General features: G+C 52.8%; 1 protein-coding gene across 1 annotated transcript in view; it reads left to right on the top strand.

Annotated features, from left to right (window-relative positions):
• Window positions 1-12,872, top strand: part of SYT14 (synaptotagmin 14) — a 190,894-nt gene that overhangs the window by 82,227 nt on the left and 95,795 nt on the right. The window lies entirely within an intron of this gene.

Below are 12,872 nucleotides of genomic sequence, written 5' to 3'. Positions count from 1 at the left end.
TGGCTCCTCTCTCGGCCCACTGAGGCTCAGGAACAGAGAAAACATATTAATTGAGTCCTGAAGGAAGACTCTGAGTCCAGCAGGTGGACCAGGCCGGGAGGGCGGAGTGGTTCCGGGAAGAGCCAGCAGCTGGTGCTAAGGGTGGCAGCGTGGTAGAATGCGGTGAATTCGGGGAGCGAGTCGCTCAGCATTTCTGTCGTTGAGGGTGCAAGGCTGGAGGGGCAGGGTAGGGGCCGTCCACGAGGAGCTTTATGAGCCCTGTAGGGGCTTTGTCTGAGAACAATGGGGAGCTGTTGGGAGGGTCTGAGCAAGCGAGGCTCAAGAAGAGATCTGCAGTTAGGAAAGGCCTCTTTGGGGAGCAGACCTAGAGGCTGGGAGGCTGTGGAGTCAGGTGTGGTCAGAGGAGAGGTGCAGGGGGCCTGGAAGGGCCTTGGGTGTGGACCTCTGATCTGCGCTGCCTGCTGGAAGTCTTCCTTGTCACCTGTGGGCCTCTCAGCCCGATTGGGGACCCCAGTCCCCCCTGCAATGGTCAGATTTATGCGTCAACTTGACCCGGCTACAGAGTCTAGTCACTTAATCAAACCCTGATCGAGGTGTTGCTGTGAGGGTGTTTAGTGGATGCGGTTACCATCTACAGTCAGGTGACTTTACGTAAAGAGATTGCTCTTCAAAAGGTAGGTGGGCTCCATCCAATCAGTCCACAGGCCTTAAAACTATATCTGAGTTTTCACCGAGGAAGAAGAAATTCTACCCTCAAACTGCAGCATTAACTCTTGCCTGAATTCCAGCCTGCGGCTTGCCATACAGAAAAAGAACTTGCCAGCCCCCACCCCGCGTAACCAACTCCCTGTTGTGTGTATGTGTGCAGGCATGTGCACATGCATATGTATGATATGTGTCCACCACATATGCGCCGTGCATGCTGCACCCCACCCTACTGGTTCTGTTTCTCGGGAGAACCCTGACTGATGCCCCCCATCTGCCACTCCTGGGTTCCCTGGCCTCCCTATGGCACCTTTCAGACTCTCACATCCGCTGTGACTCCTCCCTCCCTTCCCCACCACCTCATGTCTGGCCTCCCCAAGGTCCCTCTGTGTGGTCCCCAGTCTCCCTCCAGTCTTAGCTCTGCGCTTCAATTCCTACCCTCCCTCCTCACCAGGCTTCTCCCCACAGCCTCACCCCTCCCATGCATGCTCCCCACTGCAGAGGGAGCTACCTAAAATGCAAATCAGATTGTGTCACTCTCCTGCTAAAAATTCTTCAGCTTCTCTTGCCTGCAGGTTTGATGCTAGGCTCCTTCCTGTGACATGTGGCTGCTGTCATCAGCTCCCCCTTCCCCCCTCCATCTCCACTGTCTTCTTGCCTTTCCCCAACTCCCTGCAGCCAAATCCAGCACCTGCCCTTTGTGGAAAGGGATGGAGACTCATTTCACTCTCCTAGTGCTTCTTTCTGCCTTAGGTCTACCTGGCTCAACCCTTGACCTCAGGATCTAGCCCAGAGTCACCCCTGCAGGAAGTCTAACCTGCCCCAATGCTGTCGTAGCCACGAGGTGGCGCGCTTCAGTGCCCTTGCCACTTCAAAGGTCTCCTTGCTAATCTGTAAGTGATGTGGTGTCTCTTCCTACATCTTCTGTCTTTGCACCTTCGGCATGGTGTCTGGTGCTCATTGTAGATTTGTTAAATGAATTGACGAGTGGGTCATCTGTCCCTTCCTGAGGTTCGGGATGGGGTAGACCAACCCCTTGAGTGTAGATCCCTGCAGGCAGATGCAGCAGTGCACCGGGCACACAGCTTGGCAGGGGGAGCAGGGGCTGGTCACCACCATGGCCAGATGTCACCTTGCAGCCTGAAAACTGTGGGAACAGCTGTCCCCAGGGCCAGGGAAGCATCCTGGGGAGCCAGCGCCCTGCCTGGCAGAGGCATTGAGGTATAGGCAGACCTTCCTGGGAGCAGCTGAGACCCAGGGCCAGGAGTGTGGGTGGGCACCCATATAGTCCCAGGGTCTGTGCTTGAAGGATCCAACCTTGGTTCAATGCTCTTTTGCTGCTGTCCTGGTTTTAATAATTTTTGGAGAGGAGTCCCGCATTCTTTTTTTTTTTTTAGTTTTACTTTATTTATATAATAGCTAGGGTACAGGCCAGAGGCGCGGGAGGGTAAGAGGATTCGCTAGAGACAGAGCGGGGAGCAGAACAGGCAGATATACTGAAATACACTGCTGAGGGGAGCAGCGGGCGAGACAGGAGAGGTCTGCCATGCCATGTGGGTAGCTCCCTGGCTGCTGGGAATCGAACCCACACTACTGAGGCTGCGGACAGCTTCATACTGCTGCGCTCAACCCGCTGTGCCATCGGGGAAGCCCAGAGTCCGGCATTCTTATTTTGCGCCAACTATTGCAAATTTTGTAATTGTTTCTGCTGAGGTCGGTGGGGTCTTCCCACTAAAAATAGTGGAGGAGCAGGGGCCCCAGTGCACAACCTCAGTCTCTGTCCTGGCTTTGTCATCTCGAGGGGTTGTCAGCAGCTGGGGGTGTTTTGATCCCTGGAGATGTTTTAAGCCGGGGTGTGGCCTCTGAGCCGAGAATGTGAATGGCATTCTTAAACGGTTGGGAAAAAAGAAAAATGTTTTGTGACATATGTAAATAATACGAAATGCAAATTTCAATGTTCATAAATAAAGATTTATTGGATCACAGCCACGTTTGTTCACTTTGGTTTTGTCTGGCTGCTTCACGCTGCGCCTCGTAGAGTGGCTGTGCCAGAGACTGTGGCCACAGAGCTGAGACTAGGCACTGTTTGGCCTTTTACGGAAAGTGTGTGAACCCCTAGCTCAAACTGTTCTTTGTCACCTAGTGCCTGGGAATCAGTGAAGGGTGTGTGTGTGTGTGTGTGTGTGTGTGTGTGTGTGTGAGGGCACACACGTCCGTGTGTGATTGGGTTTCTTTTTTTTGCCTCTACTCAGTGTTTCTCAACCAGGCGACATTTGGTGATGTCTGGAGACAGTTCGGTTGTCGTGACAGGGGCATGTGCGGCGGCAGGTGCATGCTGGCATCTGGTGGGTGGGGTCAAGGATGCTGCTCAACATCCCGCCATGCACAGGGCAGCCCCCGCCTGAGCACTGCCCAGCCTGTCTGCCTGTCATGCCCAGGTCGAGAAACTCCATGTGGAAGCCCTGGGTAGGTCAGATTCCAGCAGGTCTTTTGGGCCGAGGAATCTCCGAGAACTTCAATTGCGCTGGACCAAGCGGCCCAAAAACTTATATAGAGAGGGAGCGATGGGAAGGCGCTTGGGGACACTTCCATTTTCCTGCACCACCCGAGGCTCCTCTGTACCTGGGTGTGCCTCAAAGGGAAGAGCAGCCTTTCTCTGCAGCCCGCTGGGCGGTGATCGTGGTCCCAGGAGCAGACATGGCAATCAAGGCTGCCAGCTTCGCCACAGTGGGGGCTGCCAGGGGCTGGGATGCAGAGAGGAACTGGAGGCACCCCCAGGGGCCAGGTGAGTAGGGGGCCCAAAGTGGAGGAGGGCTCATGAAGGAGGGAGAGCCTCAGGGCAGGGGCTGGCGCCACTCCCACCCAACCTTCTGGAGAGTGAGAGGAACAGATGCCGTGACTGTCAGATGAGATGCTCCTGGCACTTTGGGAAATTGCAGAATTAACAAAGGACAGTCGCTTTCAGGGAACACAAATGGAGGTGCAGTGTGTACATCTGGGCTGGCCCCGGGACTCCCTTTCCTTAAAGGCAAGGGGTCCTCCTGCCTGGCCTCTGGGCAGGTCATTTGGGTTAGGGGGCTAGGGGCAGAGCTATTGGGCTGGGAGGAAAGCGGGGTCAGATTCGAGGCGGGGCTGGGTCTGGCTGCATGGAGCTGGAAGTCTGGTAAGCGGCAGGTCATCTCAACTTCTCCTGCCTCTGGGTCCAGCCCCAGCAGATGGCATCTTGCCCGCCGAGGATCCAAGCACAGGGGCCCTCAGCAGGAATGAGAATTTACCAGCTGTTCCTTGCAAAGCCCCCGGAAGAAGAGGCCAGCGCTCTCTGACAGCTTCATGCACGAAGTGAGGTGTCCAGAGCCTTCAGAAGCCCACGCCTTCTCCTGGCAGACGGAGCTCTGTGGGGAGCGGGAGCCGGGAGCGCATCACCCAGGGGGTGTCCCTGGCCTGGGAGAGGCAGGAGGCTTTGGTGATCACTGTGTGACCTGCAGCCACTATGGGTCGGGGCACAGCAGGTTAGCTGGGTCCTGCTTTGGAGCAGAATTGGGCCCTGGGCTCTAACCCTATAGAACAGGAAAAAAGGACAATAAGCAATTTTCCAAGGGGGAATAGATTTAATTGCAATGTGGAGCTCATTTTGATGCAAAGAAAGTTCTTCCTAATGCTGAGATATGGGAAGCGAAATGGGTGACAAGGGAGCCACGAGTCTCCCACGTGTCAGGACCCGCCTCCCTGGGGGCTGAGGCTGGGAAGGCACCCCCCCTAGATGGCCTGGACACTGCTTTGTCTTGCAGCCCCTCTGCGTCCTTGACCCTGGGGCTGCAGCTGCTAAAGTGTGGACGGGAGACTGGAGGCCCCTGGCACCGCCCCCAGAGAGGGAGGCTGCCTGTCCACCCGGAAGAGCGCTGGACATCAGCTGATGGCCGGCCGCATCTGGAAGTTTGAGCAGGGCCAGAGGGCGAAGGGCAGCAGACAGATGCGAGGGTCGTGCCCCTCATTTGCGGGAGTGCCATCCTTCTCCCTGTCACGAATCTCCCCGGGGGCCAGCCGGCCCACAGATGCGCCTCGGAGGGTGGGGGGCTGCTGGCCTCCTCCTCATTGGCCAGTCATCCTGGCTTCCTCCCCTCTTCCTGCCGGTTTCCCTGGAGCCTGCTACATTGTTAGCTGGTACCCCAGGGAACAGACTTCAGATGGAGGGAAGCCAGTATGTGCTTTGTTTTGTGGGGGGAGTCTCTGAACCAAGAACCTATTTGGCTAATGAAGTTGTAATTACTCCCCCAGTCACTAATAGGATGAAAGCCAGGGCTGCGCTGAAAGCTACTGCTGGGCTCGCGAGAGTGAGCCTGTCAGCTCCGAGGAGGGCTGAGGAGCGGAATGGAATAGGGTGGTGGTGGGTGGGGGAGAGGGAGGAAAGGGGTGCAGAGGTTTGGGGAGTCTGGAGTCTGTCTGTTCGGGGAACTAATGTTATGCCTGCATGTTCCTCAATGTAGGCTAGGACGAGATTCCTGAGAATTTACACATTGTCTCTCCCCACCCCCTAGCTCCCCTCAAACAGCACAACTCCAGCTGCTTCTGTGTACACCAGAGAGCCAGGGCCCGGCCAGGCCACTTGAAAGTCCCAGATGCTTTCTACTTGGCTTTGGAATGAGTGTATTTGTAAGCTTGGGTCTCTTTCCCCCCTTTAGAAAGCCCTCGGCCCTTGGGTTGGCCATAATTTGAATATGGGCGGTTGGACAGCTGGTTTTGGATTCATCGTTTGATGTGGGAAACCTATCGAACAAGGGGAACCAGGGCTCATGCTGCCCTGAAGTTTGGGTCTGAGCCATGTTAGCATCGAGAGAACAGCGGGGTCCCTCTGCCTCCGTGTCCCCCGTGCACTCCAGACCCTCTGTGCTCTCCCCCGAAGGCGGTGGCTTCCCAGACAGCCCAGGCCACAGTCCAGCTGCCAACTGCGAAGGAGGTCAGTGAGGTGTGGTTGGGAGGAAAGACTGTTTGGTTTATGTTTTGGGGAGTTAGGGAGGGAGAAAAATGGTCTTTTGGACCTCAGAGAGGATTGTGTCAAGCATGGTCTTTGCTGACCTGCCCTTCTCGGGGAGAGATGTTGTTGGTGTTGAGAAGGAAGGAGCCCTGAGTGTTACGCCCACGTCCTGGAAGAGGTGGTCCCTGTGCCATGCCAGGGAACCCTAAGAAATGGCCCCTCGGGGGGGTGACTCCATCCAATTCCCTTTGGATCAGGGTCAGGACATTGACGAGTCTCTCTTGGGACTAACCTAGGCCTTTTGGGTACCTGGGCTGGTCCTGTTGTGCCACATGGGGTGTCTGGGGGGTAAAGGTGCGGGTGACTAGAAGGGGCAGGGGAGGGTCACGGAACCCTTTGGACACCTGCAGGCAGCCCTTCCTGATAAATGACAGCAGATCTGGCTTTAAGAGAGATAAAAGCACTTAAGAGACTTTGGGAAAGTTAATTAATGGGGCTGTAGAGTAAACCTCTGGCTCTTCATACTCCTGGCCCTCACACCAGACACTTGGAACCTGGTAAACTTGCTTTTAGGAGGACAAATACTGTTGCTGCCTCCCTTCTCAATACCACGTGGACGAAGGCCCTGGGTGGGCAGTGAGCACAGCAGCACAGACGGCCAGAAGAGAGATGGGGCTGTCACCCTGGGGGCCGTAGAGATCAGCGGCCGCCCGGGGATGTGAGGTACAGGACTGGGCACCACAAAGGTCTAGGAGGCATGCTGGTCTGTCCCTCCAGAGGTTTGCAGAGTGGCCCGGCAGCAGCAAGGAGCCTGTGCTGGAGGCCGAGGGGCAGCAGGGGCAGGAGGATCGAGAGAGCCAGCCCTGCAGCCAAGGTTACGAAAGGTGGGATTTAAACCTGACTGGAGAACTTTTTTTTCCATTATTTATTTGTATATACTTTACGTCATTGTTCATTTTTGTACAATGTTTGCTTTCTTCTCTCAGGTGTAGTCCCCATAGAATTCCCACCACCAATTTACCCCTGCACGATCACCACAGCCCCTTGTGTTCTGCTTGCCCTCGTTTTGATCCCTCTCCTGCCCCCTCCCCTTCAGGATGTCTCTGATTTAAAGTTGTCTATTTTTGTTTTGTTGTGTTGTGGGTTTTTCTTGTTATTATTTTTTTCCTTGACCTCTTGTTTTGTTCCCCCATATTCCCCCTATTAGTGAAACCATCTGATATACTTTTGAGGAAAGAAGTGGAGACTAGGGGGCCTCCCCGGTGGCGCAGCGGTTGAGCGCTGGGTTGCGAAGCTGCCCGCGGCCTCTGCAGCGCAGGTTTGATCCCCGGCTGCTCCCCGGCCACCAGAGGAGGGTCCCGCATGGCGCGCAGACCTCTCCTGCCGCCCGCTGCTCCCCTCAGCAGTGTGCCTCGGTCCTTCTGCCTGCTCTGCTCCCCGCTCCGGTTCTGGTGAATTCCCTCACCTTCCCGCGCTTCTGACTGTACCCAGTGCTTGTACAAATGAATAAATAGATCGTTTAAAAAAAAAAAAAAAAGAAGTGGAGACTAGGGAGAACAGTCAAGGGGAGAAGAATAACTGAAGGGATCCATTCAGTTATTTAAACTATGCAAACTATTAAATGGTACTTGCCATGTATCCGGTACTCTTAGAACTCACTGCGTTTTCAATGATTTGATCCTTACAAAAACTGAGGTGGCTACAGTTCCAATCCCTGTTTTAGAAACTGAGGCACAGAAAGGTCAAGGAACTTGTCCAAGGTCACACCGCAAGGGCCTGGCCTGTCTGCAGTCCTGGCTCTTTCTAGGTATCAAGGCAGACTTGAGAAGGGAGAGCAGCCATGGCTGTTGCCTCCTCACCTCCCCATGAGGTGCATGGTGCCCTCACCTGTCTCCTGGGCTCCAGCATGGAGCCAGAGGTCTGCATGTCCTGCCGCAGCACAGTGGGCAGGAGAGGGCCAAGTCATTGCTGGATCATGAGGGAGAGCTGGCAGGGGCTGCTCTGGCATGAGGCCTTTTAAGTGCAGATGTCAGGCTAATTCATCGGAGATGCCCGTTCATCCCCAAGTGCAGGAGTGAAAGGTGAGGTTTTAGAGTCAGACAGGCTGGCTGACTCTAAATTCTCTAGTCCTGGCTTTGTGATCTGCCTTGGGCAAATTATTAGCCACCAGGAGTCACAGGCTCCTCCTCAAACAGGCTCAAGAGGCCATCTGTCTAGGGGCTGATGTGAGGGTTAAGGGGGGGATTTGCATAAAGCTCACATCACAGTCTGCACCATTATTCGTTACCAGTCTCTGCCTAAGTCACTTAATGTAAATGCCTTATGACCCGGACACCATCTGGTGCCCTTGTGCATTTTTGACATCAGTGTCTACATAGCTTGGTTCCCAGCCAAGTCCATGGTCTGTGAAAGTCAAACGTGTTCCCACAATTTCTGCTCATTTCTGGGGGATCTTGTGCTCTGACCTCTATATCCTTACCTGTCTCTACCTCATCCTGCACTGCTGTGGATATACAATGGGCCAGCATTCTAGTTTGTATAAAACATCCACTCACACTAAGCACATTCATGAGTTGGGTAGACAATGTAGGGGCCATGGAAGAGTGGCAACCCAGGGTGCCCAGCCTTCTCAACGTGGCCCTCTCATGCAGTGGTCCCCAAACTTGGGCCTGTGCCAGGGTCACCTGGAGGACTTGGGAAGGCCAAGAGCCCGGAGTTTCATACAGCACATGGATGGGGCTTGCATTTCTGGGTTGCCTGGTGATTCTGACATTGCCGGTCCAGAGACCCCACTTTGATGGTGCTACCCTAACCTGCCTGTCTCTGCTCCTCATCTGTGGCTCCCTCTGGTTGCACAGAGTTCCCAAATCTGACCCCTCTATGCCACAGAACTCTGCAGCTGCTACCTGCAAACTCCCTGAATAGATCAATCCTGGACCCTCCATTTTACAATGGAGGCCTTTTTAGAGGGCACTTGGGATTTTAAATATATACTAGGTGATTTTGTTTGTTTCGCAGTGGAATACTCCCTCGCCTTCCAGTTGCCGCTGGCTCTCAGTTGTGGCCTCTTACCTGAGGCCGAGAAGCCAGACTCCCCATTCACTCCTCTCCAGGCTCAGCGTGGGTAAGGTGAGTTCCCAGTGGACCCAAACCAGGGCTGAGGCCTGTGGCCCTCATAGAGCTCTGGCCTACACAAAGCAAGCTTCTCTGCCTTAGGGCTGGGGCTAATCTGCATCAAATTCTGGGTGGGGTTGGGAGTGGAGCCTGGGGGCTGGGTTTTTGGGCCTCAGCTGTGGCTCCAAATTGCTCTGCGGCCTTGTGCCTGGTCTGGGTTTCAGCAGGAGCTGCCATCAAACAAATGGGCTCTGATGCATTAAGCACATCAGTGGGGAGGCGGAAATGGGCCTTCTCTGTCTTTTCTCACCTAATATGAGCTTGGGCGGCTGTGGAGGCTGCCTGGATGAGCAGGACTGAAACAAATTCCCAGATTCCATCCCTTTGGGGGCAGCTGGGCAAGATGGGGTAGAGCCTTCGCTCTTAATAAAGATTGGAAGATGACTTGTCCCCTCCCACTGGGTCAGTTAATCCAACTCCATGCTGGAGATTAGCATTTCTAATGGGTTGGGAGGTGCAGCTTTCAGTGGTGGGATGAGAGATGACAGATATTGGGGCCCTTAGGGAACTAAAGAGAGGCAGCCGCTTTGTTTGGCCTCTGTTGAATAGAGGTTGTTTTTCTTCAAATAAGAAGCTCATTTTATCTCTCCACTGTGTCCTTGGAGTGGGGGCTCCTGCTCTAAAACTGGGGTAGAGCGATATATTATATAAATTTATGGTAATAAAAAAAAAATCTGAGGTAAAGGACGACCCTCACAGCCAAAATGCCTCCAACTCCAGTGGCCAAATATCTGATGGCCAAAGAGAATGACATGAATCTGGGATTCACCTAGGTATTTCTTTCAAAGGTTTGGTTGGCTCATTCATTCATTCATTCAACCATCCATACTCACTCATTCTGACCTTGCTATGTGCCAGGCACTGACCTGTGGACACAGATGGAAAAATGGTATCCTATGCTTAAGAGGTCCACAATTTAGTGAAAGAGACAATCAATGGCATAGGCCAACCCCCATGAGAGATATGAAATAGGTGTTCTGGGGGCATAGGAAAGGGATCTAAATCAACTGTATAGCAGGATCTGTGTGTGTCTGTGCACACGTGCAAGCAGCATCAGGAATCAGGGAAGACCTCCCGAGACAGCGTTATCTGAGCTGATTGTTAATGATATATGACTTGGAACCAAGGCCACCCCTGCCTTCAAGGAGCCAGGAGGGATGGTGTGAAAGGAGAAATTGTTAGAAGCTAGGTTCAGGACGGAAAGGGGAAAGAACTTGGAAGCAGGTGTTACAGGCCTGGTTGTGAGCATCAGCTCCAGCGATTATGAATTGTCAGCAGAAGAGTGGTAATAGGAGATGGGGAGGGGGTGTTCCAAGCAGATTCACCTTTGGGCCATAATTTATTTTTTTAAAGATTTATTTATGCATACAAGAACTGGGGTACAGGCCAGAGGTGCGGGGGTTGAGAGGATTCACCAGAGACAGAGTTGGGGAGCAGAACAGGCAGATCTACTGAAATCCACTGCTGAGGGGAGCAGCGGGTGAGCCAGGAGAGGTCTGCTGCGCCATGTGTGTTGCTCCCTGGCTAGGGATCAAACTCGTGCTGCAGTGACTGGTGATAGCTTGATAGTGTTGTAGAGCAACCCCGATACAAAACGGGGTGCCTGACTGTGGGTCCTCACCCGCGCGCTTAAAAGGACTTATCAATGCTCTACTGCAGGCACACGTGAAAGGTTAATAAAAGGTTTATTTACAACGGAAAGGGAAATGAGGAAATGTACAGCTCTGGGAGAAAAGTGGGAGACAAAGTTTTAAATGCGTCCTACCCGATCCGCCGATCAGGAATCCCAAAATGGCGCTCTCAGTTGGCCGCCAGCCAGGAGCGGTGAAGCCAGGAGGCGAGCGATCGCGAGCCAGAGAGCGAGCAAGGCCCACGTGTTTGGTTTTTATATCCAACCTGGCTGCCCAACTCCACCCTCAGGTCCCAGCCACCCTCCCCTTGGTGGTGATGGGATTTGTCTTTCCCAATGTCCTGATGGCTTTAGTCTGGAGTGGGGGTGGAGTCCACAAAGCCTGTATGAGATTATCTCAGGACATCCTTTCCCCCTAACAATTCCCCCCTTTCACTTTTTGCCACCATTTCCATGGTGATGAAGATGAAACATATGGATTCTGGGATATAGTCTTAGATGAAAATTTTCCAGGGTTCCAGTGTGAAAGAAAACGAATCCCTCCAGGTAGTGTCCATTGTGGAAAGCAAAAGTCCTCCATTCCTGGAAAAACAGTTCATCAGTCCCAGCCGAAAGAAAACATCTGGAGGCATTAGCCAGAACAAGACAGCAGATATGTCAAAAATCACAGGAAAAAAAATCTTAAAATGGTTCAACTTATGCGCCAAACTGTTGTAGAGCAACCCCGATACAAAACGGGGTGCCTGACTGTGGGTCCTCACCCGCGCGCTTAAAAGGACTTATCAATGCTCTACTGCAGGCACACGTGAAAGGTTAATAAAAGGTTTATTTACAACGGAAAGGGAAATGAGGAAATGTACAGCTCTGGGAGAAAAGTGGGAGACAAAGTTTTAAATGCGTCCTACCCGATCCGCCGATCAGGAATCCCAAAATGGCGCTCTGAGAGCTGGCCGCCAGCCAGGAGCGGTGAAGCCAGGAGGCGAGCGATCGCGAGCCAGAGAGCGAGCAAGGCCCACGTGTTTGGTTTTTATATCCAACCTGGCTGCCCAACTCCACCCTCAGGTCCCAGCCACCCTCCCCTTGGTGGTGATGGGATTTGTCTTTCCCAATGTCCTGATGGCTTTAGTCTGGAGTGGGGGTGGAGTCCACAAAGCCTGTATGAGATTATCTCAGGACATCCTTTCCCCCTAACAATAGCACTGTCTTTAATTCCCCCACGCCACCAGGGAGGTCCCACGCTTTGTTTATTGAACACACATTTATGAAGCCCTTCGCCCATGGCACTGTAACATTGACTTTGCTTATTTGACTGTCTCCCACGACTATCTGAACATATCTTACATCAACTTGCACAGAGCACGTTTAGACTATTAATATGTGCTGTTGAGTTTCATCAAATTGCCAAAACTGAGAAGTGGGAGAAATCATTACCTATCAAGGGAACTTGAAATTAGCTTGGAATGGCTAGAATTAAGGTATATGTGAGGAATGGTGAAAAATGAGGCTGGAGAAGAGGTAAAAGTCAGATCATGAAAGGTCTACCATGCCAAATCAAGAGGTTCAGATTTTATCCTATTATAGCAAACTAAGGGATTGCAGTAAATGTGAAACTTTCAAGTAGTGACATGATCAGATTTGTATTTTACTCTTCTTTGTACTGTTTCAATTTCAGTGTATATGCTGCTAAAGCAAGCACCAGATTTTTATTTTGAATTTCCTTTTGGCTGCAGTTTCACGGGGGAGTTGGCAACACAGGACTGTCGATTCTGGATTGGCCTAATGGAATGGTCATAAGAATAAGAGGGGCACATTTTAGAGACAGTCTGGGAATTTGTGAGTTACGAAAAAAAGGTGAAGATGGCGGTTCAGAAGTGCTATCTGACACACCCCTCGAGTTACCCAGTAACTCCAGTAGAGCCAGAACTAAGGTCTCATTTTACTTAAGCGAAGTGTTAACCCCTCAGTCAGTGATCTGTTCTAAAGGGAGATCTGACTTCTCAAGGGGAGTGAACACAGGCGGATCGTTCCTGGGTGGTTCTCTGGCCAGGAGAGTTGGGCTTACATTTGCAAGGGACCCTTTGCCCTGGTTTCCTTTCCTGCCTGTCAGCGCTCAGGTCTTATTCCACAAGAGCAGAAGCCCCCAGGCCTGCTCACACTCTAGCTCCCACACCACCCCCAGGGAAGGGAGGGGGCTTTCAATGCTGGGGTCCCTCATCATTTATCCCACCATGGGGATGCTCTTTGCCCCATCCTCAGCGGGAATTAGCATGACTACAGGGCAAAGAATCGAGGAAGGAGGCGGGGGTAGTGGCCCCTCCCCAGAGCCAGGCCAGCCCTCCACTTCTTTCCCTCCACTCGCTGAGATTCCTAAAAGTCTGTCCGGGGTGGGGG

The sequence above is a fragment of the Talpa occidentalis genome, unplaced genomic scaffold (genome assembly GCF_014898055.3).
Source record: "Talpa occidentalis isolate TD23 unplaced genomic scaffold, MPIMG_talOcc4v2.1 talOcc4.8, whole genome shotgun sequence".
Classification (NCBI taxonomy): domain Eukaryota; kingdom Metazoa; phylum Chordata; class Mammalia; order Eulipotyphla; family Talpidae; genus Talpa; species Talpa occidentalis.
This window is presented reverse-complemented; position numbering and strand designations above follow the sequence as displayed.